Source organism: Schistocerca serialis, unplaced genomic scaffold (assembly GCF_023864345.2).
Source record: "Schistocerca serialis cubense isolate TAMUIC-IGC-003099 unplaced genomic scaffold, iqSchSeri2.2 HiC_scaffold_1362, whole genome shotgun sequence".
In the NCBI taxonomy this organism is placed as follows: Eukaryota; Metazoa; Arthropoda; class Insecta; order Orthoptera; family Acrididae; genus Schistocerca; species Schistocerca serialis.
The window spans coordinates 56297611-56322359 of NW_026047583.1; positions in this window are offsets into that span (position 1 = coordinate 56297611).

The following is a 24749-nucleotide window of genomic DNA, read 5'->3' on the forward strand; positions in this document are numbered from 1 at the left end:
GGGTCTATTGCAGCCTCGGGCACCTTATGGTCGTTCTCCTGTGAGTCTAGATTTTCGAATCCGACGCAAAACTGATAGTTAATTGTAGCTTTCAGTGCCTCCTAATGACGATAGGACACTCAAATTGCGTCGAGATTCAATACATCGTCCTCCAGCCGACTTGTCTCCATGGGGATATTGCTGCCTCGGGCTCCTTATGGTCGCTCTCCTGTGAGTCTAGATTTTCGAATCCGACCCGAAACTGATTGTTAATTGTAACGTTCAGGGCTTCCTAATGACGATGGAACACTCAAATTGCGTCGAGATTCAATACATCGTCCTTCAACCGACTTGTCTCCAAGGTATTTTGCTGCCTCGGGCACCTTATAGTCGTTCTCCTGTGAGTCTAGATTTTCTAATCCGACGCAAAACTGATTGTTAATTGTCACGATCAGGGCCTCCTAATGACGAAGGAACACTCAAATTGCGTCGAGAATCAATACATCATCCTCCAGCCTACTAGTATCCAAGGGGATATTGCTGTCTCGGGCACCAGATGATACTTCTCCTGTGAGTAGATTTTCGAATCCGACGCTAAAATGATAATTAATTGAAACATTCAGCGCCTCCTAATGACGATGGAACACTCAAATTACGTCGAGATCCAATACATCGTCCTCCAGCCGACTTGTCTCGAAGGGGATGTTGCAGCCTGGGGCACCATGTGGTCCTTCTCCTGTGAGTCTAGATTTTCGAATCCGAAGCGAAACTGATAGTTAATTATAATGTTCAGGGCCTACTAATGACGATGGAGCACTCAAATTTGCTTCGCGATTCAATACATTGTCCTCTAGCGGACTGGTCTCCAAGGGGATATTGCTGCTTCGGGCACCTTATGATTCGTCTCCAGTGAGTCTAGATATTCGAATCCGACGAAAAACCGATCGTTAATTGTAACAATCAGGGCCTCCTAGTTACGATGGAACACTCAAATTGTGTCGCGATCCAATACATCGTCCTCCAGCCGACTTGTCTCCAAGGGTCTATTGCTGCCTCGGGCACCTTATTTTTGTTCCCCTGTGAGTCTAGATTTTAGAATCCGACGCAAAACAGATAGTTAATTGTAACGTTCAGGGAATCCTAATGACGATGGAACACTCAAATTGCGTCGAGATTCAATACATCGTCCTCCAGCCGACTTGTTTCCAAGGGGATATTGTTGTCTCGGGCACCATATGATCCTTCTCCTGTGAGTAGATTTTCGAATCCGACGATAAAATGATAGTTAATTGTAACGGTCAGCGCCTCCTAATGACGATGGAACACTCAAATTGCGTCGAGATTCAATACATCGTCCTCCAGCCGACTTGGCTCGAAGGGGATATTGCTGCTTTGGGCACCTTATGGTCGTTCTCCTGTGAGTCTAGATTTTCGAATCCGACGCAAAACAGATAGTTAATTGTACCATTCAGGGCCTCCTAATGACGATGGAACACTCAAATTTTGTCGTAATCCAATATATCGTCCTCCAGCCGACTTGTCTCCAAGGGTCTGTTGCTGCCTCGGGCTCCTTATGGCCGCTCTCCTGTGAGTCTAGATTTTCGAATCCGACGCGAAACTGATTGTTAATTGTAATGTTCAGGGCTTCCTAATGACGATGGGACGCTCAAATTGCGTCGAGATTCAATACATCGTCCTTCAGCCGACTTGTCCTTAAAGGTCTATTGCTGCCTCGAGCACCTTATGGTCGTTCTCAGTGAGTCTAGATTTTCTAATCCGACGCAAAACTGATCGTTAATGGTAACGTTCAGGGCCTCCTAATGACGATGGAACACTCAAATTGCGTCGAGATTCAATACATCATCCTCCAGCCGACTTGTTTCCAAGGGAATATTGCTGTCTCGGGCACCATTTGGTCCTTCCCCTGTGAGTCTAGATTTTCGAATCCGATGCGAAACTGATAGTTAATTGTAACGTTCAGGGCCTCCTAATGACAGTGGAGCACTCAAATTGCGTCGCGATTCAATACATCGTCCTCTAGCGGACTGGTCTCCAAGGGGATATTGCTGCTTCGGGCACCTTATGATTCGTCTCCAGTGAGTGTTGATTTTCCAATCCGATGAAAAACTGATAGTTAATTGTAACAATCAGGGCCTCCTAGTTACGATGGAAAACTCAAACTGTGGCGCGATCCAATACATCGTCCTCCAGCCGACTTGTCTCCAAGGGTCTATTGCTGCCTCAGGCACCTTATGGTCGTTCCCCTGTGAGTCTAGATTTTAGAATCCGACGCAAAACAGATAGTTAATTGTAACGTTCGTGGCCTTCTTATGGCGATGGAGCACTCAAATTGCGTCGAGATTCAATACGTGGGCCTCGAGCCGACTTGTCTTTAAGGGTCTAATGCTTCCTCGGGCACCTTATAGTCGTTCTCCTGTGAGTCTAGATTTTCGAATCCGACGTAAAACAGATAGTTAATTGTAACACTCAGGGCCGCCTGATGGCGATGGAACACTCAATTTGCATCGCGATCCAATACCCCGTCCTCCAGCCGATGTCTCCAAGGTTCTTTTGCTGCCTCGGGCACCTTATGGTCGTTCTCTGTGAGTCTAGATTTTCTAATCCGACGCAAAATTGATTGTTAATTGTAACGTTCAGGGCCTCCTAATGACAATGGAACACTCAAATTGCGTCTAGATTCAATACATCGTCCTCCAGCCGACTTGTATCCAGGGGGTTTTGATGTCTCGGGCACCATATGATCCTTCTCCTGTGAGTAGATTTTCGAATCCAAAGTTAAAATGATAGTTAATTGTAAAGTTCTGGGCCTCCTAATGACGATGGAACACTCAAATTGCGTCGAGATTCAATACATCGGCCTCCAGCTGACTTGACTCCAAGGGGATATTGCTGCCTCGGGCACCATATGGTCCGTCTCCTGTGAATCTAGATTTTCGAATCCGACGCAAAAATGATAGTTAATTGTAACGCTCAGCGCGTCCTAATGTCGATGAAACACTCAAATTGCGTCGAGAGTCAATACATCGACCTCCAGCCGACTTCTCTACAACGGGATATTGCTGCCTCGGGCCCCATGTGGTCCGTCTCCTGTGAGTCTAGATTTTCGAATCTGACGCGAAACTGATAGCAAATTGTATTGTTCAGGGCCTCCTGATGACGATGGAACACTCAAATTGCGTCGAGATTCACTACAACGGCCTCCAGCCAACTTGTCTCCAAGGCGATATCGCTGCATCGGGCACCACATGATCCGTCTCCGGTGATTCCACGTTGTCGAATCCGATGCAAAACAGATGGTTAAAAGTAACGCTCAGGGCCTCCTAATGACGATGGAACACTCAAATTGCGTCGCGGATCAATCCATCGTCCTCCAGCGGACTGGTCTCCAAGGGCATATTGCTGCCTCGTGCACCTTATGGTCCGTCTCCAGTGAGTCTAGATTTTCAAATCCGGCGTAAAACTGATAGTTAATTATAACATTCAGGGTCTCCTATTGACGATGGAACATTCAAATTGCGTCACGATCCAATACATCGTCCTCCAGCCGACTTGTCTCCAAGGGGATATTACTGTCTCGGGCACCATATGATCCTTCTCCTGTGAGTCTAGATTTTCGAATCCGCGCGAAACTGATAATTAATTGTAACGTTCAGGGAATCCTAATGATGATGGAACACTCAAATTGCGTCGAGATTCTATACATCGGCCTCCAGCCGACTAGTCTCCAAGGGTCTATTGCTGCCTCGTGCAGCTTATGATCGTTCTCCTGTGAGGCTAGATTTTCGAATCCGACGCAAAACAGATAGTTAATTGTAACTTCAGGGCCTCCTAATGACGATGGAACACTCAAATTGCGTCGAGATTCAATACTTCTGCTTCCAGCCGACTTGTCTCCAAGGGGACATTGCTGCCTCGGGCACCATATGGTCCGTCTCCGGTGAGTCTAGATTTTCGATTCCGATGCGAAGGTGATAGTTACTTGTAACGTTCAGGGCCTCCTAATGACGATGGAACACTCAAATTGCGTCGAGATTTAATCCGTCGGCCTCCAGCCGACTTGTCTACAAGGGGATATTGCTGCCTCGGGCACCATATGGTCCGTCTCCTGTGTGCCTAGATTCTCGAATCCGACGCAAAAATGATAGTTAATTGTAACGCTCAGCGCCTCCTAATGACGATGGAACACTCAAATTGCGTAGAGATTCAATACATCGTCCTTCAGCCGACTTGTCTCCAAGAGTCCATTGCAGCCTCGGGCACCATATGATCCTTCTCCTGTGAGTCTAGATTTTCGAATCCGACGCGAAACTGATAAATAATTGTAACGTTCAGGGCCCCCTAATGATGATGGAACACTCAAATTGCGTCGAGATTCTATACATCGGCCTCCAGCCGACTTGTCTCCAATGGGAAATTCTGCCTCGGGCACCTTATGGTCCGTCTCCTGTGAGTCTAGATTTTCGAATCCGACGCAAAAATGATAGTTAATTGTAACGTTCAGCGCCTCCTAATGTCGATGGAACACTCAAATTGCGTCGAGAGTCAATACATCGACCTCCAGCCGACTTGTCTCCAAGGGAATTTCGCTGCCTCGGGCACCACATGGTCCGTCTCCGGTGATTCTACGCTTTCGAATCCGACTCAAAACTGCTAGTTAATTGTAACATTCAGGGCCCCCTAATGACGAAGGAATACTCAAATTGCGTCGCGATTCAATACATCGTCCTCCAGCCGACTTGCCTCCAAGGGTCTACTGCTGCCTCGGGCACCTTATGGTCGTACTCCTATGAGTCTACGAACCCGACGCAAAAATGATAGTGAATTGTAGCGTTCAGGGCCTCCTAATGACGATGGAGCACACAAATTGCGTCGCGATTCAATACATCCTCCTCCAGCGGACTGGTCTCCAAGGGGATATTTCTGCCTCGGGCACCTTATGATCCGTCTCCAGTGAGTCGAGACTTTCGAATCCGACGAAAAACTGCGAGTAAATTGTAACATTCAGGGCCTCCAAATGACGATGGAAAACTCAAATTGAGTCGCAATCCAATACATCGTCCTCCAGCCGACTTGTCTCCAAGAGTCTATTGCTGCCTCGGGCACCTTATGGTCGTTCCCCTGTGATTCTAGATTTTAGAATCCGACGCAAAACTGATAGTTAATTGTAATGTTGAGGGACTCCTAATGACGATGGAACACTCAAATTGCGTCGAGATTCAATACATCGGCTTCCAGCCGACTTGTATCCAAGGGGATATTGCTGTCTCGTGCACCATATGATCCTTCTCCTGTTGCTAGATTTTCGAATCCGACGCTAAAATGATAGTTAATTGTAACGTTCTGCGCCTCCTAATGACGATGGAACACTCAAATTGCGTCGAGGGGCAATACATCGTCCTCCAGCCGATTTGTCTCCATGGGGATATTGCTCCCTCGGGTTCCTCATGGACCGTCTCCAGTGAGTCTAGATTTTCGAATCCGACGAAAAACTGACAGTTAATTGTAACGTTCAGGGCCACCTAATGACGATGGAACACTCAAATTGCGTCGAGATTCAACACATCGGCCTCCAGCCGACTTGTCTCCAAGGGGATATTGCTGTCTCGGGCACCATATGAACCTTCTTCTGTGAGTCTAGATTTTCGAATCCGACGCGAAACTGATAGTTAATTGTAACGTTCAGAGCCTTCTATTGACGATGGAACACTCAAATTGCGTCGAGATTCAATACATCGTCCTTCAGCCGACTTGTCTCCAGGGGTCTATTGCTGCCACGGGCACCTTATGGTCGTTCTCCTGTGAGTCTAGATTTTCGAATCCGGCGCAAAACTGATAGTTAATTGTAACGTTCAGGGCCGCCTAATGACGATGGAACACTCAAATTGCGTCGAGATTCAATCCATCGTCCTTCAGCCGACTTGTCTCCAAGGGTCTATTGCTGCCTCGGGCACCATATGATCCTTCTCCTGTGACTAGATTCTCGAATCCGACGCTAAAATGATAGTTAATTGTAACGTTCAGCGGCTCCTAATGACGATGGAACACTCAAATTGCGTCGAGATTCAATACATCGGCCTCCAGCCGACTTGTCTCCAAGTGTCTATTGCTGCCTCGGGGACCTTATGATCGTTCTCCTGTGAGTCTAGATTTTCAAACCCGACGCAAAACTGATAGTTAGTTGTAACTTTCAGGGCCTCCTTACGACGACGGAATACTCAAATTGCGTCGAGATTCAATACATTGTCCTCCAGCCGACTTCTCTTCATGGGGATATGGTCGTTCTCCTGTGAGTCTAGATTTTCGAATCCGACGCGAAACTGATTGTTAATTCTAACGTTCAGGGCTTCCTAATGACGATGGAAAACTCAAATTGCGACGAGATTCAATACATCGGCCTCCAGCCGACTTGTCTTAAAAATGTCTATTGCTGCCTCGGGCACCTTGTGGTCGTTCTAATGTGAGTCTAGATTTTCGAATCCGACGCATAACTGATAGTTAATTGCAACGTTCAGCGATTCCTAATGACGATGGAACTCTCAAATTGCGTCGAGAGTCAATACATCGTCCTCCAGCCGACTTGTCTACAAGGGGATATTGCTGCTTTAGGCTCCATGTTGTCCATGTCCTGTGAGTCTAGATTTTCGAATCCGACGCGAAAATGATAGTTAATTGTAACGCTCAGGGCCTCCTAAGGACGACGGAACACTCAAATTGCGTCGAGATTGAATACATCGGTTTCCAGCCGACTTGTCTCAGAGGGTCTATTGCTGCCTCGGGCACCTTATGGTCGTTCTCCTGTGAGTCTAGATTTTTGAATCCGACGCATAACTGATAGCTAATTGCTACGGTCAGCGCCTCATAAAAACGATGGAACACTCAAATTGCGTCGAGATTCAATACATCGTCATTCAGCCGACTTGTCTCCAAGGGTCTATTGCTGCCTCGTGCAGCTTATGGTCGTTCTCCTGTGAGTCTAGATTTTCGAATCCGACGCAAAACGGATAGTTAATTGTAACTTCAGGGCCTCCTAATGACAATGGAACACTCAAATTTCGTCGAGATTCAATTCTTCTGCTTCCAACCGACTTGTCTCCAAGGGGACATTGCTGCCTCGGGCACCATATGTTCCGTCTCCGGTGAGTCTAGATTTTCGATTCCGATGCGAAGCTGATAGTTACTTGTAACGTTCAGGGCCTTCTAATGACGATGGAACACTCAAATTGCGTCGAGATTCAATACATCGGCCTCCAGCCGACTTGTCTTCAAATGTCTATTGCTGCCTCGGGCACCTTGTGGTCGTTTTCCTGTGAGTCTACATTTTCGAATCCGACGCATAACTGATACTTTATTGTAAAGGTCAGGAGCTCCTAATGACGATGGAACACCCAAATAGCGTGGAGATTCAATACATCGTCCTCCAGCCGACTTGTCTCCAAGGGGATATCGCTGCCTCGGGCACCACATGGTCCGTCTCCGGTGGTTCTACATTTTCGAATCCGACGCAAAACTCATAGTTAATTGTAACGTTCAGGGCCTCCTAATGACGATGGAACACTCAAATTGCGTCGAGATTCAATACTTCGGCTTCCAACCGACTTGTTTCCAAGGGGACATTGCTGCCTCGGGCACCACACGGTCCGTCTCCTGTGAGTCTAAATTTTAGATTCCGATGCGAAACTGATAGTTAATTGTAACGTTCAGGGCCTCCTAATGACGATGGAACACTCGAATTGCGTCGAGATTCAATACTTCGTCCTTCAGCCGACTTGTCTCCAACTTTCTATTGCTGCGTCGGGCACCTTATGGTCGTTCTCCTGTGAGTCTAGATTTTCGAATCCGACGCAAAAGTAATAGTTAATTGTAACGTTCAGCGCCTCCTAATGACGATAAATCACTCAAATTGCGTCGAGAGTCAATACATCGTCCTCCAGCCGACTTGTCTACTAGGGAATTTTGCTGCCTCGGGCTCCATGTGCTCCGTCTCCTGTGAGTCTAGATTTTCGAATCCGACGCAAAACTCATAGTTAATTGTAACGTTCAGGGCCTCCTAAAGACGATGGGGCACTCAAATGGCGTCGCGATTCAATACATCGTCCTCCAGCAGACTGGTCTCCAAGGGGATATTGCTGCCTCGGGCACGTTATGGACCATCTCTAGTGAGTGTTCATTTTCGAATCCGACGAAAAAATCATAGTTAATTGTAACATTCTGGGCCTCCTAATGACGATGGGGCACTCAAATTGCGTCGAGGTTCAATACATCGTCCTCCAGCCGACTTGTCTCCAAGGGGTATTGCTGCCTCGGGCATTGTATGGTCCGTCTCCTGTGAGTCTAGATTTTCGAATCCGACGCGAAACTGATAGTTAATTGCAACGTTCAGCGCCTCCTAATGACGATGGAACACTCAAATTGCGAAGAGGTTCAATACATCGGGTTCCAGCCGACTTGTCTCAAAATGTCTATTGCTGCCTCGGGCACCTTGTGGTCGTTCTCCTGTGAGTCTAGATTTTTCGAATCCTACGCATAACTAATAGTTAATGGTAAAGTTCAGGACCTCCTAATGACAATGGAACACTCAATTTGCGTTGAGATTCAATACATCGTCCTCCAGCCGACTTCTCTCCATGGGGATATTCATGCCTCGGGCACCTTATGGTCGTTCTCCTGTGAGTCTAGATTTTCGAATCCGACGCGAAACTGATTGTTAATTGTAACGTTCAGGGTTCCTAATGACGATGGAACACAGAAATTGCGACGAGATTCAATACCTCGTCATTCAGCCGATCTGTCTCCAAGGCTGCCTCGGGCACCTTATAGTCGTTCCCCTGTGAGTCTAGATTTTCGAATCCGACGCGAAACCGATTGTTAATTGTAACTTTCAGGGCTTCCTAATGACGATGGATCACTCAAATTGCGTCGAGATTCAATACATCGTCATTCAGCCGACTTGTCTCCAAGGGTCTATTGCTGCCTCAGGAAGTTATGGTCGTTCTCCTGTGAGTCTAGATTCTCGAATCCGACGCAAAATTGATAGTTAATTGTAACTTCTGGGCCTCCTAATGACGATGGAACACTCAAATTGCGTCGAGATTCAATACTTCTGCTTCCCCCCGACTTGTCTCCAAGGGGACATTGCTGCCTCGGGCACCACATGGTCCGTATCCGGTGATTCTACATTTTCGAATCCGACGCAAAACTCATAAATAATTGTAACGTTCAGGGCCTCCTAATGACGATGGAACACTCAAATTGCGTCGAGATTCAATACCTCGTCATTCAGCCGACTTCTCTCCATGTTGATATTACTGCCTCGGGCACCTTATGGTCGTTCTCCTGTGAGTCTAGATTTTGTACTCCGACGCGAAGCTGATTGTTAATAGTAACGTTCAGGGCTTCCTAATGACGATGGAACACTGAAATTGCGTCGAGATTCAATACCTCGTCATTCAGCCGATTTGTCTCCAAGGGTCTATTGCTGCCTCGGGCACCTTATGATCGTTCCCCTGTGAGTCTAGATTTTCGAATCCGTCGCGAAACTGTTTGTTAATTGTAACGTTCAGGGCCTCCTAATGACGATGGAATACTCAAATTGCGTCGAGATTCAATACATCGGCCTCGAGCCGACTTGTCTCCAAGGGGACATCGCTGCCTCGGACACCATATGGTCCGCCTCCTGTGAGTCTAGATTTTCGATTCCGATGCGAAACTGATAGTTAATTGTAACGTTCAGGGCTTCCTAATGACGAGGGGAACACTGAAATTGCGTCGAGATTCAATACCTCGTCATTCAGCCGATTTGTCTCCAAGGGTCTATTGCTGCCTCGGGCACGTTATGGTCGTTCTCCTGTGAGTCTACATTTTCGAATCCGACCCATATCTGATAGTTTATTGCAAACTTCAGCGCCTCCTAATGACGATGGAACACTCAAATTGCGTCGAGATTCAATACATCGGCCTCCAGCCGACTTGTCCCCAAAAGTCTATTGATACCTCGGGCACCTTGTTGTCGTTCTCCTGTGAGTCTAGATTTTCGAATCCGACACATAACTGATAGTTAATTGTAAAGTTCAGGGCCTCCTAATGTCGATGGGACACTCAAGTTGCACCGAGATTCAATACATCGTCCTCCAGCCGACTTGTCTCCAAGAGTCTATTGCTGCCTCGGACACCTTATGGTCGTTCTCCTGTGAGTCTAGATTTTCGAATCCGAAGCAAAACTGATAGTTAATTGTAACGTTCAGGGCCTCCTAATGACGATGGAATACTCAAATTGCGTCGAGATTCAATACATCGGCCTCGAGCCGACTTGTCTCCAAGGGGACATTGCTGCCTCGGGCACCATATGGTCCGTCTCCTGAGAGTCTAGATTTTCGATTCCGATGCGAAACTGATAGTTAATTGTAACGTTCAGGGCCTCCTTATGACGATGGAACACTCAAATTGCGTCGAGATTCAATACAGCGTTCTTCAGCAGACTTGATCCCAATAGTCTATTGCTGGCTCGGACACCTTATTGTCGTTCTCCTGTGAGTCTAGATTTTCGAATCCGACGCATAACTGATAGTTAATTGTAACGCTCAGGGTCTCCTAATGACGATGGAACACTCAAATTGCGTCGAGATTCAATACATCGTCCTCCAGCCGACTTCTCTCCATGGGGATATTGCTGCCTCGGGCATCTTATGGTCGTTCTCCTGTGAGTCTAGATTTTCTAATCCGACGCGAAACTTATAGTTAATTGTAACGTTCAGGGCCTCCTAATGACGATGGGACACTCAAATTGCGACGAGATTCACATCATCGGCCCACCAGCCGACTTGTCTCCAAGGGTCTATCGCTGTCTCGGGCACCTTATGATCGTTCTCCTGTGAGTCTAGATTTTCGAACCCGACGCATAACTGATAGTTAATTGTAATGTTCAGAGACTCCTAATGACGATGGAATACTCAAATTGCGTCGAGATTCAATTCATCGTCCTCCAGCCGACTTCTCTCCATGGGGATATTGCTGCCTCGGGCACCTTATGGTCGTTCTCTTGTGAGTCTAGATTTTCGAATCCGACGCGAAACTGATTGTTAATTGTAACGTTCAGGGCTTCCTAATGACGATGGAGCACTCAAATTGCGTCGAAATTCAATATCTCGTCATTGAGCCGATTTGTCTACAAGGGTCTATTGCTGCCTCGGGCACCTTATGGTCGTTCCCCTGTGAGTCTAGATTTTCGAATCCGACGCATAACTGATAGTTAATTGTGACGTTCAGGGCCTCCTAATGACGATGGAACACTCAAAATGCGTCGAGATTCAATACATCGGCCACCAGCCGACTTGTCTCCAAGGGTCTATTGCTGCCTCGGGCACCCTATTCGCGTCCTCCTGTGAGTCTAGATTTTCGAATCCGACGCATAACTCATAGTTAATTGCAACGTTCAGCGCCTCCTAATGACGATGGAACACTCAAATCGCGTAGAGATTCAATTCATCGGCCTCCAGCCGACTTGTCTCCAAATTTCTATTGCTGCCTCGGGCACCTTGTGGTCGTTCTCCTGTGAGTCTAGATTTTTGAACCCGACGCAAAACTGATACTTAATTGTAACGTTCAGGGCCTCCTAATGACGATGGAATACTCAAATTGCGTCGAGATTCAATTCATCGTCCTCCAGCCGACTTCTCTCCATGGGGATATTGCTACCTCGGGCACCTTATGGTCGTTCTCTTGTGAGTCTAGATTTTCGAATCCGACGCGAAACTGATTGTTAATTGTAACGTTCAGGGCTTCCTAATGACGATGGAACACAAAAATTGCGTCGATACTCAATTCCTCGTTCTTCAGCCGATTTGTCTCCAAGGGTCTATTTCTCCATCGGGCACCTTATGGTCGTTCCCCTGTGAGTCTAGATTTCAGAATCCGACGCAAAATTGATAGTTAATTGAAATGTTCAGGGCCTCCTAATGACGATGGAACACTCAAATTGCGTAGAGATTCAATACATCGGCCTCCAGCCGACTTGTCTCCATGGGAACATTGCTGCCTCGGACACCTTATGGTCGTTCTCCGGTGATTTTACATTTTCTAATCCGACGCAAAACTGATAGTTAATTGTAACGATCAGGACCTCCTAATGACGATGGAACAATCAAATTGCGTCGAGATTCAATACCTCGTCATTCAGCCGATTTGTCTCCAAGGGTCTATTGCTGCCTTGGGCCCCTTATGGTCGTTCCCCTGTGAGTCTAGATTTTAGAATTCAACGCAAAACTGATAGTTAATTGTAAAGTTCATTGCTCCCTAATGACGATGGAACACTCAAATTGCGTCGAGATTCAATACCTGGTCATTCAGCCGATTTGTCTCCAAGGGCCTATTGCTGCCTAGGGTGCCTTATGGTCGTTCCTCTGTGAGTCTACATTTTAGAATCCAACGCAAAACTGATAGTTAATTGTAATGTTCAGGGCCTCCTAATGACGATGGAACACTAAAATTGCGTCGAGATTCAATACATCGGCCTCCAGCCGACTTGTCTCCAAGGGGACATTGCTGCCTCGGGCACCATATGGTCCGTCTCCTGTGAGTCTAGACTTTCGTTTCCGACGCGAAACTGATAGTTAATTGTAACGTTCAGGGCCTCCTAATGACGATGGAACACTCAAATTACATGGAGGTTCAATACATCGTCCTCCCGACGACTTGTCTCCAAGGGGTATTACTGCCTCGGGCACCATATGTTCAATCTCATGTGAGTCTAGATTTTCGAATCCGACGCAAAAATGATAGTTAATTCTAACGTTCAGTTCCACCTAATGAAGATGGAACACTCAAATTGCGTCGAGAGTCAATAATACATCCTCCTCCGCCGACTTGTCTACAAGCGGATATTGCTACCTCGGGCTCCATGTGGTCCGTTTCCTGTGAGCCTCGATTTTGGAATCCGACGCGAAAGTGATAGTTAATTGAAACGTTCTGGGCCTCCTAATGACGATGGAGCACTCAAATTGCGTCGAGATTCAATACATCGGTCTGCAGCCGTCATGTCTCCAATTGTCTATTGCTGCCTCGGGCATCTTATGGTCGTTCTCCTGTGAGTCTAGATTTTCGAATCCGATGCATGACTGATAGTTAATTGTAACGTTCAGCGCCCCTTAATAACGATGGAACACTCAAATTGCGTCGAGATTCAATACGTCGGCCACCAGCCGACGTGTTTCCAAGGGTCTATTGCTGCCTCGGGCACCTTATGATCGTTCTCCTGTGAGTCTAGATTTTCGAACCCGACGAAAAAATGAAAGTGAATTGTAACGTTCAGCGCGTCCTAATGGCGATAGAGCACTCAAAATGCGTCGAGATTCAATACATCGTTCTCCAGCCGACTTGTCTCCAAAGGTATATTCTGCCTCGGGGACCGAATGGTCCGTCTCCTGTGAGTCTGGATTTTTGAATCCGACGCGAAACTGATAGTTAATTGTAGCGTTCAGGGCCTCCTAATGACGAAGGAACACTCAAATTCCGACGAGATTCAATACATCGTCCTTCAGCCGACTTGTCCCCAAGGGTCTATTGCTGCCTCGGGCACCTTATGATCGTTCTCCTGTGAATCAAGATTTTCGAATCCGACGCAAAGCTGATAGTTAATTGTAGCGTTCAGGGCCTCCTAATGACGATAGAACACTCAAATTGCGCCGAGATTCAATACATCGTCCTCCTGCCGACTTGTATCCAAGAGGATATTGTTGTCTCGGGCACCAAATGATCCTTCTCCTGTGAGTAGATTTTCGAATCCGACGCTAAAATGATAGTTAATTGTAACGTTCAGCGCCTCCTAATGACGATGGAACACTCAAATTGCGTCGAGATTCAATACAGCGTCTTCAGCCGACTTGACTCCAAGAGTCTATTGCTGCCTGGGACACCTTATGGTCGTTCACCTGTGAGTCTAGATTTTCGAATCCGACGCGAAACTGATTGTTAATTGTAAAGTTCAGGGCTTCCTAATGACGATGGAACACTCAAATTGCGTCGAGATTCAATACCTCGTCATTCAGCCGATTTGTCTCCAAGGGCCTATGGCTGCCTCAGGCACCTTATGGTCGTTCCCCTGTGAGTCTAGATTTTAGAATCCAACGCAAAACTGATAGTTAATTGTAACGTTCAGGGCCTCCTAATGACGATGGAACACTCAAATTACATCGAGGATCAATACATCGTCCTCCAGCCGACTTGTCTCCAAGGGGTATTACTGCCTCGGGCACCATATGGTCCATCTCATGTGAGGCTAGATTTTCGAATCCGACGCAAAAATGATAGTTACTTCTAACGTTCAGTTCCTCCTAATGATGATGGAACACTCTAATTGCGTCGAGAGTCAATATTACATCCTCCTCCGCCGACTTGTCTACAAGCGGATATTGCTACCTCGGGCTCCATGTGGTCCGTTTCCTGTGAGTCTCGATTTTGGAATCCGACGTGAAACTGATAGTTAATTGTAACGTTCTGGGCCTCCTAATGACGATGGAACACTCAAATAGCGTCGAGATTCAATACATCGGTCTGCAGCCGACTTGTCGCCAATTGTCTATTGCTGCCTCGGGCATCTTATGGTCGTTCTCCTGTGAGTCTAGATTTTCGAATCCAACGCATGACTGATAGTTAATTGCAACGTTCAGCGTCCCCTAATGACGATGGAACACTCAAATTGCGTCGAGATTCAATACATCGGCCTCCAGCCGACTTGTCTCCAAATATCTATCGCTGCCTCGGGCACCTTTTGTTCGTTCTCCAGTGAGTCTAGATTTTCGAATCCGACGCATAACTGATTGTTAATTGTAACGCTCAGCGCCTCCTAATGACGATGGAACACTCAAATTGCGTCGAGATTCAATACATCGTCCTCCAACCGACTTGCCTCCAAGGGGATATTGCTGCCCCAAGCACATGATTCTCCGTCTCCTGTGACTCTAGATTTTCGAATCCGACGCGAAACAGATAGTTAATTGTAACGTCCAGGGCCACCTAAAGACGATGGAACACTCAAATTGCGTCGAGATTCAATACGTCGGCCACCAGCCGACTTGTCTCGAAGGGTCTATTGCTGCCTGGGGCACCTTATGGGCGTTCTCCTGTGAGTCTAGATTATCGAATCCGACGCATAACTGATAGTTAATTGCAACGTTCAGCGCCTCCTAATGACGATGGAACACTCAAATTGCGTAGAGATTCAATACATCGGCCTCAAGAAAACTTGTCTCCAAATTTCTATTGCTGCCTCCGGCATCTTGTGGTCGTTCTCCTGTGAGTCTAGATTTTTCGAATCCGACGCATAACTAATAGTTAATTGTAAAGTTCAGGACCTCCTAATGACGATGGAACACTCAAATTGTGTTGAGATTCAATACATCGTCCTCCAGCCGACTTCTCTCCATGGGGATATTCATGCCTCGGGCACCTTATGGTCGTTCTCTTGTGAGTCTAGATTTTCGAATCCGACGTGAAACTGATTGTTAATTGTTATGTTCAGGACTTCCTAATGACGATGGAACACTCAAATTGCGTCAAGGTTCATTACCTCGTCATTCAGCCGATTTGTCTCCAAGGGCCTATTGCTGCCTCGGGCACCTTATGGTCGTTCCCCAGTGAGTCTAGATTTTAGAATCCAACGCAAAACTGATAGTTAATTGTAATGTTCAGGGCCTCCTAATGACGATGGAACACTTAAATTGCGTCGAGATTCAATACATCGGCCTCCAGCCGACTTGTCTCCAAGGGGTACTGCTGCCCGGGCACCATATGGTCCGTCTCCTGTGAGACTAGATTTTCGAATTCGACGCAAAAATGATAGTTAATTGTCACGTTCAGCGCCTCCAAATGACGATGGAACACTCAAATTGCGTAAAGATTCAAATCATCGGCCTCCAGCCGACTTGTCTCCAAATTTCTATTGCTGCCTCGGGCACCTTGTGGTCGTTCTCCTGTGAGTCTAGATTTTTCGAATCCGACGCATAACTAATAGTTAATTGTAAAGTTCAGGACCTCCTAATGTCGATGGAACACTCAAATTGCGTTGAGATTCAATTCATCGTCCTCCAGCCGACTTCTCTCCATGGGGACATTCATGCCTCGATCTCCTTATGGACGATGGAACACTCAAATTTCGTCGAGATTCAATACCTCGTCATTCAGCCGATTTGTCTCCAAGGGTCTATTGATGCCTGGGGCACCTTATGGTCGTTCCCCTGTGAGTCTAGATTGTCGAATCCGACGCGAAACTTATAGTTAATTGTAACGTTCAGGGCCTCCTAATGACGATGGAACACTCAAATTGCGTCGAGATTCAATTCATCGGCCACCAGCCGACTTGTCTCCAAGGGTCTATCGCTGCCTCGGGCACCTTATGATCGTTCTCCTGTGAGTCTAGATTTTCGAACCCGACGCATAACTGATAGTTAATTGTAACGTTCAGGGCCTCCTAATGACGAAGGAATACTCAAATTGCTTCGAGATTTAATTCGTCGTCATCCAGCCGACTTCTCTCCATGTGGATTTTGCTGCCTCGGGCACCTTATGGTCGTTCTCTTGTGAGTCTAGATTTTCGAATCCGACGCGAAACTGATTGTTAATTGTAACGTTCAGGGCTTCCTAATGACGATGGAACACAAAAATTGCAACGATATTCAATTCCTCGTTCTTCAGCCGATTTGTCTCCAAGGGTCTATTTCTCCATCGGGCACCTTATGGTCGTTCCCCTGTGAGTCTAGATTTCAGAATCCGACGCAAAACTGATAGTTAATTGAAATGTTCAGGGCCTCCTAATGACGATGGAACACTCAAATTGCGTAGAGATTCAATACATCGGCCTCCAGCCGACTTGTCTCCATGAGAACATTGCTGCCTCGGACACCTTATGGTCGTTCTCCGGTGATTTTACATTTTCTAATCCGACGCGAAACTGATAGTTAATTGTAACGATCAGGACCTCCTAATGACGATGGAACAATCAAATTGCGTCGAGATTCAATACCTCGTCATTCAGCCGATTTGTCTCCAAGGGTCTATTGCTGCCTTGGGCCCCTTATGGTCGTTCCCCTGTGAGTCTAGATTTTAGAATTCAACGCAAAACTGATAGTTAATTGTAAAGTTCATTGCTCCCTAATGACGATGGAAAACTCAAATTGCGTCGAGATTCAATACCTGGTCATTCAGCCGATTTGTCTCCAAGGGCCTATTGCTGCCTAGGGTGCCTTATGGTCGTTCCTCTGTGAGTCTACATTTTAGAATCCAACGCAAAACTGATAGTTAATTGTAATGTTCAGGGCCTCCTAATGACGATGGAACACTAAAATTGCGTCGAGATTCAATACATCGGCCTCCAGCCGACTTGTCTCCAAGGGGACATTGCTGCCTCGGGCACCATATGGTCCGTCTCCTGTGAGTCTAGATTTTCGTTTCCGACGCGAAACTGATAGTTAATTGTAACGTTCAGGGCCTCCTAATGACGATGGAACACTCAAATTACATGGAGGTTCAATACATCGTCCTCCAGACGACTTGTCTCCAAGGGGTATTACTGCCTCGGGCACCATATGTTCAATCTCATGTGAGTCTAGATTTTCGAATCCGACGCAAAAATGATAGTTAATTCTAACGTTCAGTTCCACCTAATGAAGATGGAACACTCAAATTGCGTCGAGAGTCAATAATACATCCTCCTCCGCCGACTTGTCTACAAGCGGATATTGCTACCTCGGGCTCCATGTGGTCCGTTTCCTGTGAGCCTCGATTTTGGAATCCGACGCGAAAGTGATAGTTAATTGAAACGTTCTGGGCCTCCTAATGACGATGGAGCACTCAAATTGCGTCGAGATTCAATACATCGGTCTGCAGCCGTCATGTCTCCAATTGTCTATTGCTCCCTCGGGCATCTTATGGTCGTTCTCCTGTGAGTCTAGATTTTCGAATCCGACGCATGACTGATAGTTAATTGTAACGTTCAGCGCCCCTTAATAACGATGGAACACTCAAATTGCGTCGAGATTCAATACGTCGGCCACCAGCCGACGTGTTTCCAAGGGTCTATTGCTGCCTCGGGCACCTTATGATCGTTCTCCTGTGAGTCTAGATTTTCGAACCCGACGCAAAAATGAAAGTGAATTGTAACGTTCAGCGCCTCCTAATGGCGATAGAGCACTCAAAATGCGTCGATATTCAATACATCGTTCTCCAGCCGACTTGTCTCCAAAGGTATATTCTGCCTCGGGGACCGAATGGTCCGTCTCCTGTGAGTCTAGATTTTTGAATCCGACGCGAAACTGATAGTTAATTGTAGCGTTCAGGGCCTCCTAATGACGAAGGAACACTCAAATTCCGACGAGATTCAATACATCGTCCTTCAGCCGACTTGTCCCCAAGGGTCTATTGCTGCCTCGGGCACCTTATGATCGTTCTCCTGTGAATCAAGATTTTCGAATCCGACGCAAAGCTGATAGTTAATTGTAGCGTTCAGGGCCTCCTAATGACGATAGAACACTCAAATTGCGCCGAGATTCAATACATCGTCCTCCTGCCGACTTGTATCCAAGAGGATATTGTTGTCTCGGGCACCAAATGATCCTTCTCCTGTGAGTAGATTTTCGAATCCGACGCTAAAATGATAGTTAATTGTAACGTTCAGCGCCTCCTAATGACGATGGAACACTCAAATTGCGTCGAGATTCAATACAGCGTCTTCAGCCGACTTGACTCCAAGAGTCTATTGCTGCCTGGGACACCTTATGGTCGTTCACCTGTGAGTCTAGATTTTCGAATCCGACGCGAAACTGATTGTTAATTGTAAAGTTCAGGGCTTCCTAATGACGATGGAACACTCAAATTGCGTCGAGATTCAATACCTCGTCATTCAGCCGATTTGTCTCCAAGGGCCTATGGCTGCCTCGGGCACCTTATGGTCGTTCCCCTGTGAGTCTAGATTTTAGAATCCAACGCAAAACTGATAGTTAATTGTAACGTTCAGGGCCTCCTAATGACGATGGAACACTCAAATTACATCGAGGATCAATACATCGTCCTCCAGCCGACTTGTCTCCAAGGGGTATTACTGCCTCGGGCACCATATGGTCCATCTCATGTGAGGCTAGATTTTCGAATCCGACGCAAAAATGATAGTTACTTCTAACGTTCAGTTCCTCCTAATGATGATGGAACACTCAAATTGCGTCGAGAGTCAATAATACATCCTCCTCCGCCGACTTGTCTACAAGCGGATATTGCTACCTCGGGCTCCATGTGGTCCGTTTCCTGTGAGTCTCGATTTTGGAATCCGACGTGAAACTGATAGTTAATTGTAACGTTCTGGGCCTCCTAATGACGATGGAACACTCAAATAGCGTCGAGATTCAATACATCGGTCTGCAGCCGACTTGTCGCCAATTGTCTATTGCTGCCTCGGGCATCTTATGGTCGTTCTCCTGTGAGTCTAGATTTTCGAATCCAACGCATGACTGATAGTTAATTGCAACGTTCAGCGTCCCCTAATGACGATGGAACACTCAAATTGCGTCGAGATTCAATACATCGGCCTCCAGCCGACTTGTCTCCAAATATCTATCGCTGCCTCGGGCACCTTTTGTTCGTTCTCCAGTGAGTCTAGATTTTCGAATCCGACGCATACGTGATTGTTAATTGTAACGCTCAGCGCCTCCTAATGACGATGGAACACTCAAATTGCGTCGAGATTCAATACATCGTCCTCCAACCGACTTGCCTCCAAGGGGATATTGCTGCCCCGAACACCATATTCTCCGTCTCCTGTGACTCTAGATTTTCGAATCCGACGCGAAACAGATAGTTAATTGTAACGTCCAGGGCCACCTAAAGACGATGGAACACTCAAATTGCGTCGAGATTCAATACGTCGGCCACCAGCCGTCTTGTCTCGAAGGGTCTATTGCTGCCTGGGGCACCTTATGGGCGTTCTCCTGTGAGTCTAGATTATCGAATCCGACGCATAACTGATAGTTAATTGCAACGTTCAGCGCCTCCTAATGACGATGGAACACTCAAATTGCGTAGAGATTCAATACATCGGCCTCAAGAAGACTTGTCTCCAAATTTCTATTGCTGCCTCCGGCATCTTGTGGTCGTTCTCCTGTGAGTCTAGATTTTTCGAATCCGACGCATAACTAATAGTTAATTGTAAAGTTCAGGACCTCCTAATGACGATGGAACACTCAAATTGTGTTGAGATTCAATACATCGTCCTCCAGCCGACTTCTCTCCATGGGGATATTCATGCCTCGGGCACCTTATGGTCGTTCTCTTGTGAGTCTAGATTTTCGAATCCGACGTGAAACTGATTGTTAATTGTTATGTTCAGGACTTCCTAATGACGATGGAACACTCAAATTGCGTCAAGGTTCATTACCTCGTCATTCAGCCGATTTGTCTCCAAGGGCCTATTGCTGCCTCGGGCACCTTATGGTCGTTCCCCAGTGAGTCTAGATTTTAGAATCCAACGCAAAACTGATAGTTAATTGTAATGTTCAGGGCCTCCTAATGACGATGGAACACTTAAATTGCGTCGAGATTCAATACATCGGCCTCCAGCCGACTTGTCTCCATGGGGACATTGCTGCCTCGGGCACCATATGGTCCGTCACCTGTGGGTCTAGATTTTCGTTTCCGACGCGAAACAGATAGTTAATTGTAACGTTCAGGGCCTCCTAATGACGATGGAACACTCAAATTGCGTCGAGATTCAATACATCGTCCTCCAGCCGACTTGTCTCCAAGGGGATATTGCTGCCCCGGGCACCATATTCTTCGTCTCCTGTGACTCTAGATTTTCGAATCCGACGCGAAACTGATATTCAATTGTAGCGTTCAGGGCCTCCTAATGACGATAGAACACTCAAATTGTGTCGAGAGTCAATACATCGTCCTCCAGCCGACGTGTATCCAAGGGGATATTGTTGTCTCGGGCACCAAATGATCCTTCTCCTGTGAGTAGATTTTCGAATCCGACGCTAAAATGATAGTTAATTGTAACGTTCAGCGCCTCCTAATGACGATGGAACACTCAAATTGCGTCGAGATTCAATACAGTGTCTTCAGCTGACTTGACTCCAAGAGTCTATTGCTGCCTCGGACACCTTATGGTCGTTCACCTGTGAGTCTAGATTTTCGAATCCGACGCATAAGTGATAGTTACTTGCAACGTTCAGCGCCTCCTAATGACGATGGAACACTCAAATTGCGTAGAGATTCAATACATCGGCCTCCAGAAGACTTGTCTCCAAATTTCTATTGCTCCCTCGGGCACCTTGCGGTCGTTCTCCTGTGAGTCTAGATTTTTCGAATCCGACGAATAACTGATAGTTAATTGTAACGCTCAGCGCCTCCTAATGACGATGGAACACTCAAATTGCGTCGAGATTCAATACATCGTCCTCCAGCCGACTTGTCTCCAAGGGGATATTGCTGCCCCGGGCACCATATTCTTCGTCTCCTGTGACTCTAGATTTTCGAATCCGACGCGAAACTGATATTCAATTGTAGCGTTCAGGGCCTCCTAATGACGATAGAACACTCAAATTGCGTCGAGAGTCAATACATCGTCCTCCAGCCGACTTCTCTCCATGGGGATATTCCTCCCTCGGGCACCTTATGGTCGTTCTCCTGTGAGTATAGATTTTCGAATCCGACGCGAAACTGATTGTTAATTGTAAAGTTCAGGGCTTCCTAATGACGATGGAACACTCAAATTGCGTCGAGATTTAATACCTCGTCATTCAGCCGATTTGTCTCCAAGGGCCTATTGCTGCCTCGGGCACCTTATGGTCGTTCCCCTGTGAGTCTAGATTTTAGAATCCAACGCAAAACTGATAGTTAATTGTAATGTTCAAGGCCTCCTAATGACGATGGAACACTTAAATTGCGTCGAGATTCAATACATCGGCCACCTGCCGACTTGTCTCCAAGGGGACCTATCTGCCTCGGGCACCATATGGTCCGTCTCCTGTGAGTCTAGATTTTCTTTTCCGACGCGAAACTGATATTTAATTGTAACGTTCAGGGCCTCCTAATGACGATGGAACACTCAAATTACATCGAGGATCAATACATCCTCCTCCAGCCGACTTGTCTCCAATGGGTATTACTGCCTCGGGCACCATATAGTCCATCTCATGTGAGGCTAGATTTACGAATCCGACGCAAAAATGATAGTTAATTCTAACGTTCAGTTCCTGCTAATGATGATGGAACACTCAAATTGCGTCGAGAGACAATAATACATCCTCCTCCGCCGACTTGTCTACAAGCGGATATTGCTACCTCGGGCTCCATGTGGTCCGTTTCCTGTGAGTCTCGATTTTGGAATCCGACGCGAAACTGATAGTTAATTGTAACGTTCTGGGCCTCCTAATGACGATGGAACACTCAAATTGCGTCGAGATTCAATACATCGTCCTCCAGCCGACTTGTCTCCAAGGGGATATTGCTGCCCCGAGCACCATATTCTCCGTCTCCTGTGACTCTAGATTTTCGAATCCGACGCGAAACAGATAGTTAATTGTTACGTCCAGGGCCTCCTAATGACGATGGAACACTCAAATTGCGTCGAGATTCAATACATCGTCCTTCAGCCGACTTGTCTCCAAAGGTACATTCTGCCTCGGGCACCAAATGGTCTGCCTCCTGTGAGTCTAGATTTTTGAATCCGACGCGAAACTTATAGTAAATTGTAGCGTTCAGGGCCTCCTAATGACGATGGAACACTCAAATTGCGACGAGATTCAATACATCGTCTTTCAGCCGACTTGTCCCCAAGGGTCTATTGCTGCCTCGGGCAAATTATGGTCGTTCTCCTGTGAATCTAGATTTTCGAATCCGACGCAAAACTGATAGTTAATTGTAGCGTTCAGGGCCTCCTAATGACGAAAGAACACTCAAATTGCGTCGAGATTCAATACATCGTCCTCCAGCCGACTTGTATCCAAGGGGATATTGTTGTCTCGGGCACCATACGATCCTTCTCCTGTGAGTAGATTTGTGAATCCGACGCTAAAATGATAGTTAATTGCAACGTACAGCGCCTCCTAATGACGATGGAACACTCAAATTGCGTCGAGATTCAATACAGTGTACTTCAGCCGACTTGACTCCTAGATTCTATTGCTGCCTCGGACACCTTATGGTCGTTCTCCTGTGAGTCTAGATTTTCGAATCCGACGCATAACTGATAGTTAATTGTGACGTTCAGGGCCACGTAATGACGATGGAACACTCAAATTGCGTCGAGATTCAATACATCGGCCACCAGCCGACTTGTCTCGAAGGGACTATTGCTGCCTGGGGCACCTTATGGGCGTTCTCCTATGAGTCTAGATTTTTCGAATCCGACGCATAACTAATAGTTAATTGTAAAGTTCAGGACCTCCTAATGACGATGGAACACTCAAATTGCGTTGAGATTCAATACATCGTCCTCCAGCCGACTTCTGTCCATGGGGATATTCATGCCTCGGGCACCTTATGGTCGTTCTCCTGTGAGTCTAGATTTTCGAATCCGACGCGAAACTGATTGTTAATTGTAAAGTTCAGGGCTTCCTAATGACGATGGAACACTCAAATTGCGTCGAGAATCAATACCTCGTCATTCAGCCGATTTGTCTCCAAGGGCCTATTGCTGCCTCGGGCACCTTATGGTCGTTCCCCTGTGAGTCTAGATTTTAGAATCCAACGCAAAACTGATAGTTAATTGTAACGTTCAGGGCCTCCTAATGATGATGGAACACTCAAATTACATCGAGGATCAATACATCGTCCTCAAGCCGACTTGTCTCCAAGGGGTATTACTGCCTCGGGCACCATATGGTCCATCTCATGTGAGGCTAGATTTTCGAATCCGACGCAAAAATGATAGTTAATTCTAACGTTCAGTTCCTCCTAATGATGATGGAACACTCAAATTGCGTTGAGAGTCAATAATACATCCTCCTCCGCCGACTTGTCTACAAGCGGATATTGCTACCCCGGGCTCCATGTGGTCCGTTTCCTGTGAGTCTCGATTTTGGCTTCCGACGCGAAACTGATAGTTAATTGTAACGTTCTGGGCCTCCTAATGACGATGGAACACTCAAATAGCGTCGAGATTCAATACATCGGTCTGCAGCCGACTTGTCGCCAATTGTCTATTGCTGCCTCAGGCATCTTATGGTCGTACTCCTGTGAGTCTACATTTTCGAATCCAACGCATGACTGATAGTTATTTGCAACGTTCAGCGTCCCCTAATGACGATGGAACACTCAAATTGCGTCGAGATTCAATACATCGGCCTCCAGCCGACTTGTCTCCAAATATCTATTGCTGCCTCGGGCACCTTTTGTTCGTTCTCCAGTGAGTCTAGATTTTCGAATCCGACGCATAACTGATTCTTAATTGTAACGCTCAGCGCCTCCTAATGACGATGGAACACTCAAATTGCGTCGAGATTCAATACATCGTCCTCCAGCCGACTTGTCTCCAAGGGGATATTGCTGCCCCGAGCGCCATATTCGCCGTCTCCTGTGACTCTAGATTTTCGAATCCGACGCGAAACAGATAGTTAATTGTAACGTCCAGGGCCTCCTAATGACGATGGAACACTCAAATTGCGTCGAGATTCAATACATCGGCCACCAGCCGACTTGTCTCGAAGGGTCTATTGCTGCCTGGGGCACCTTATGGGCGTTCTCCTGTAAGACTAGATTATCGAATCCGA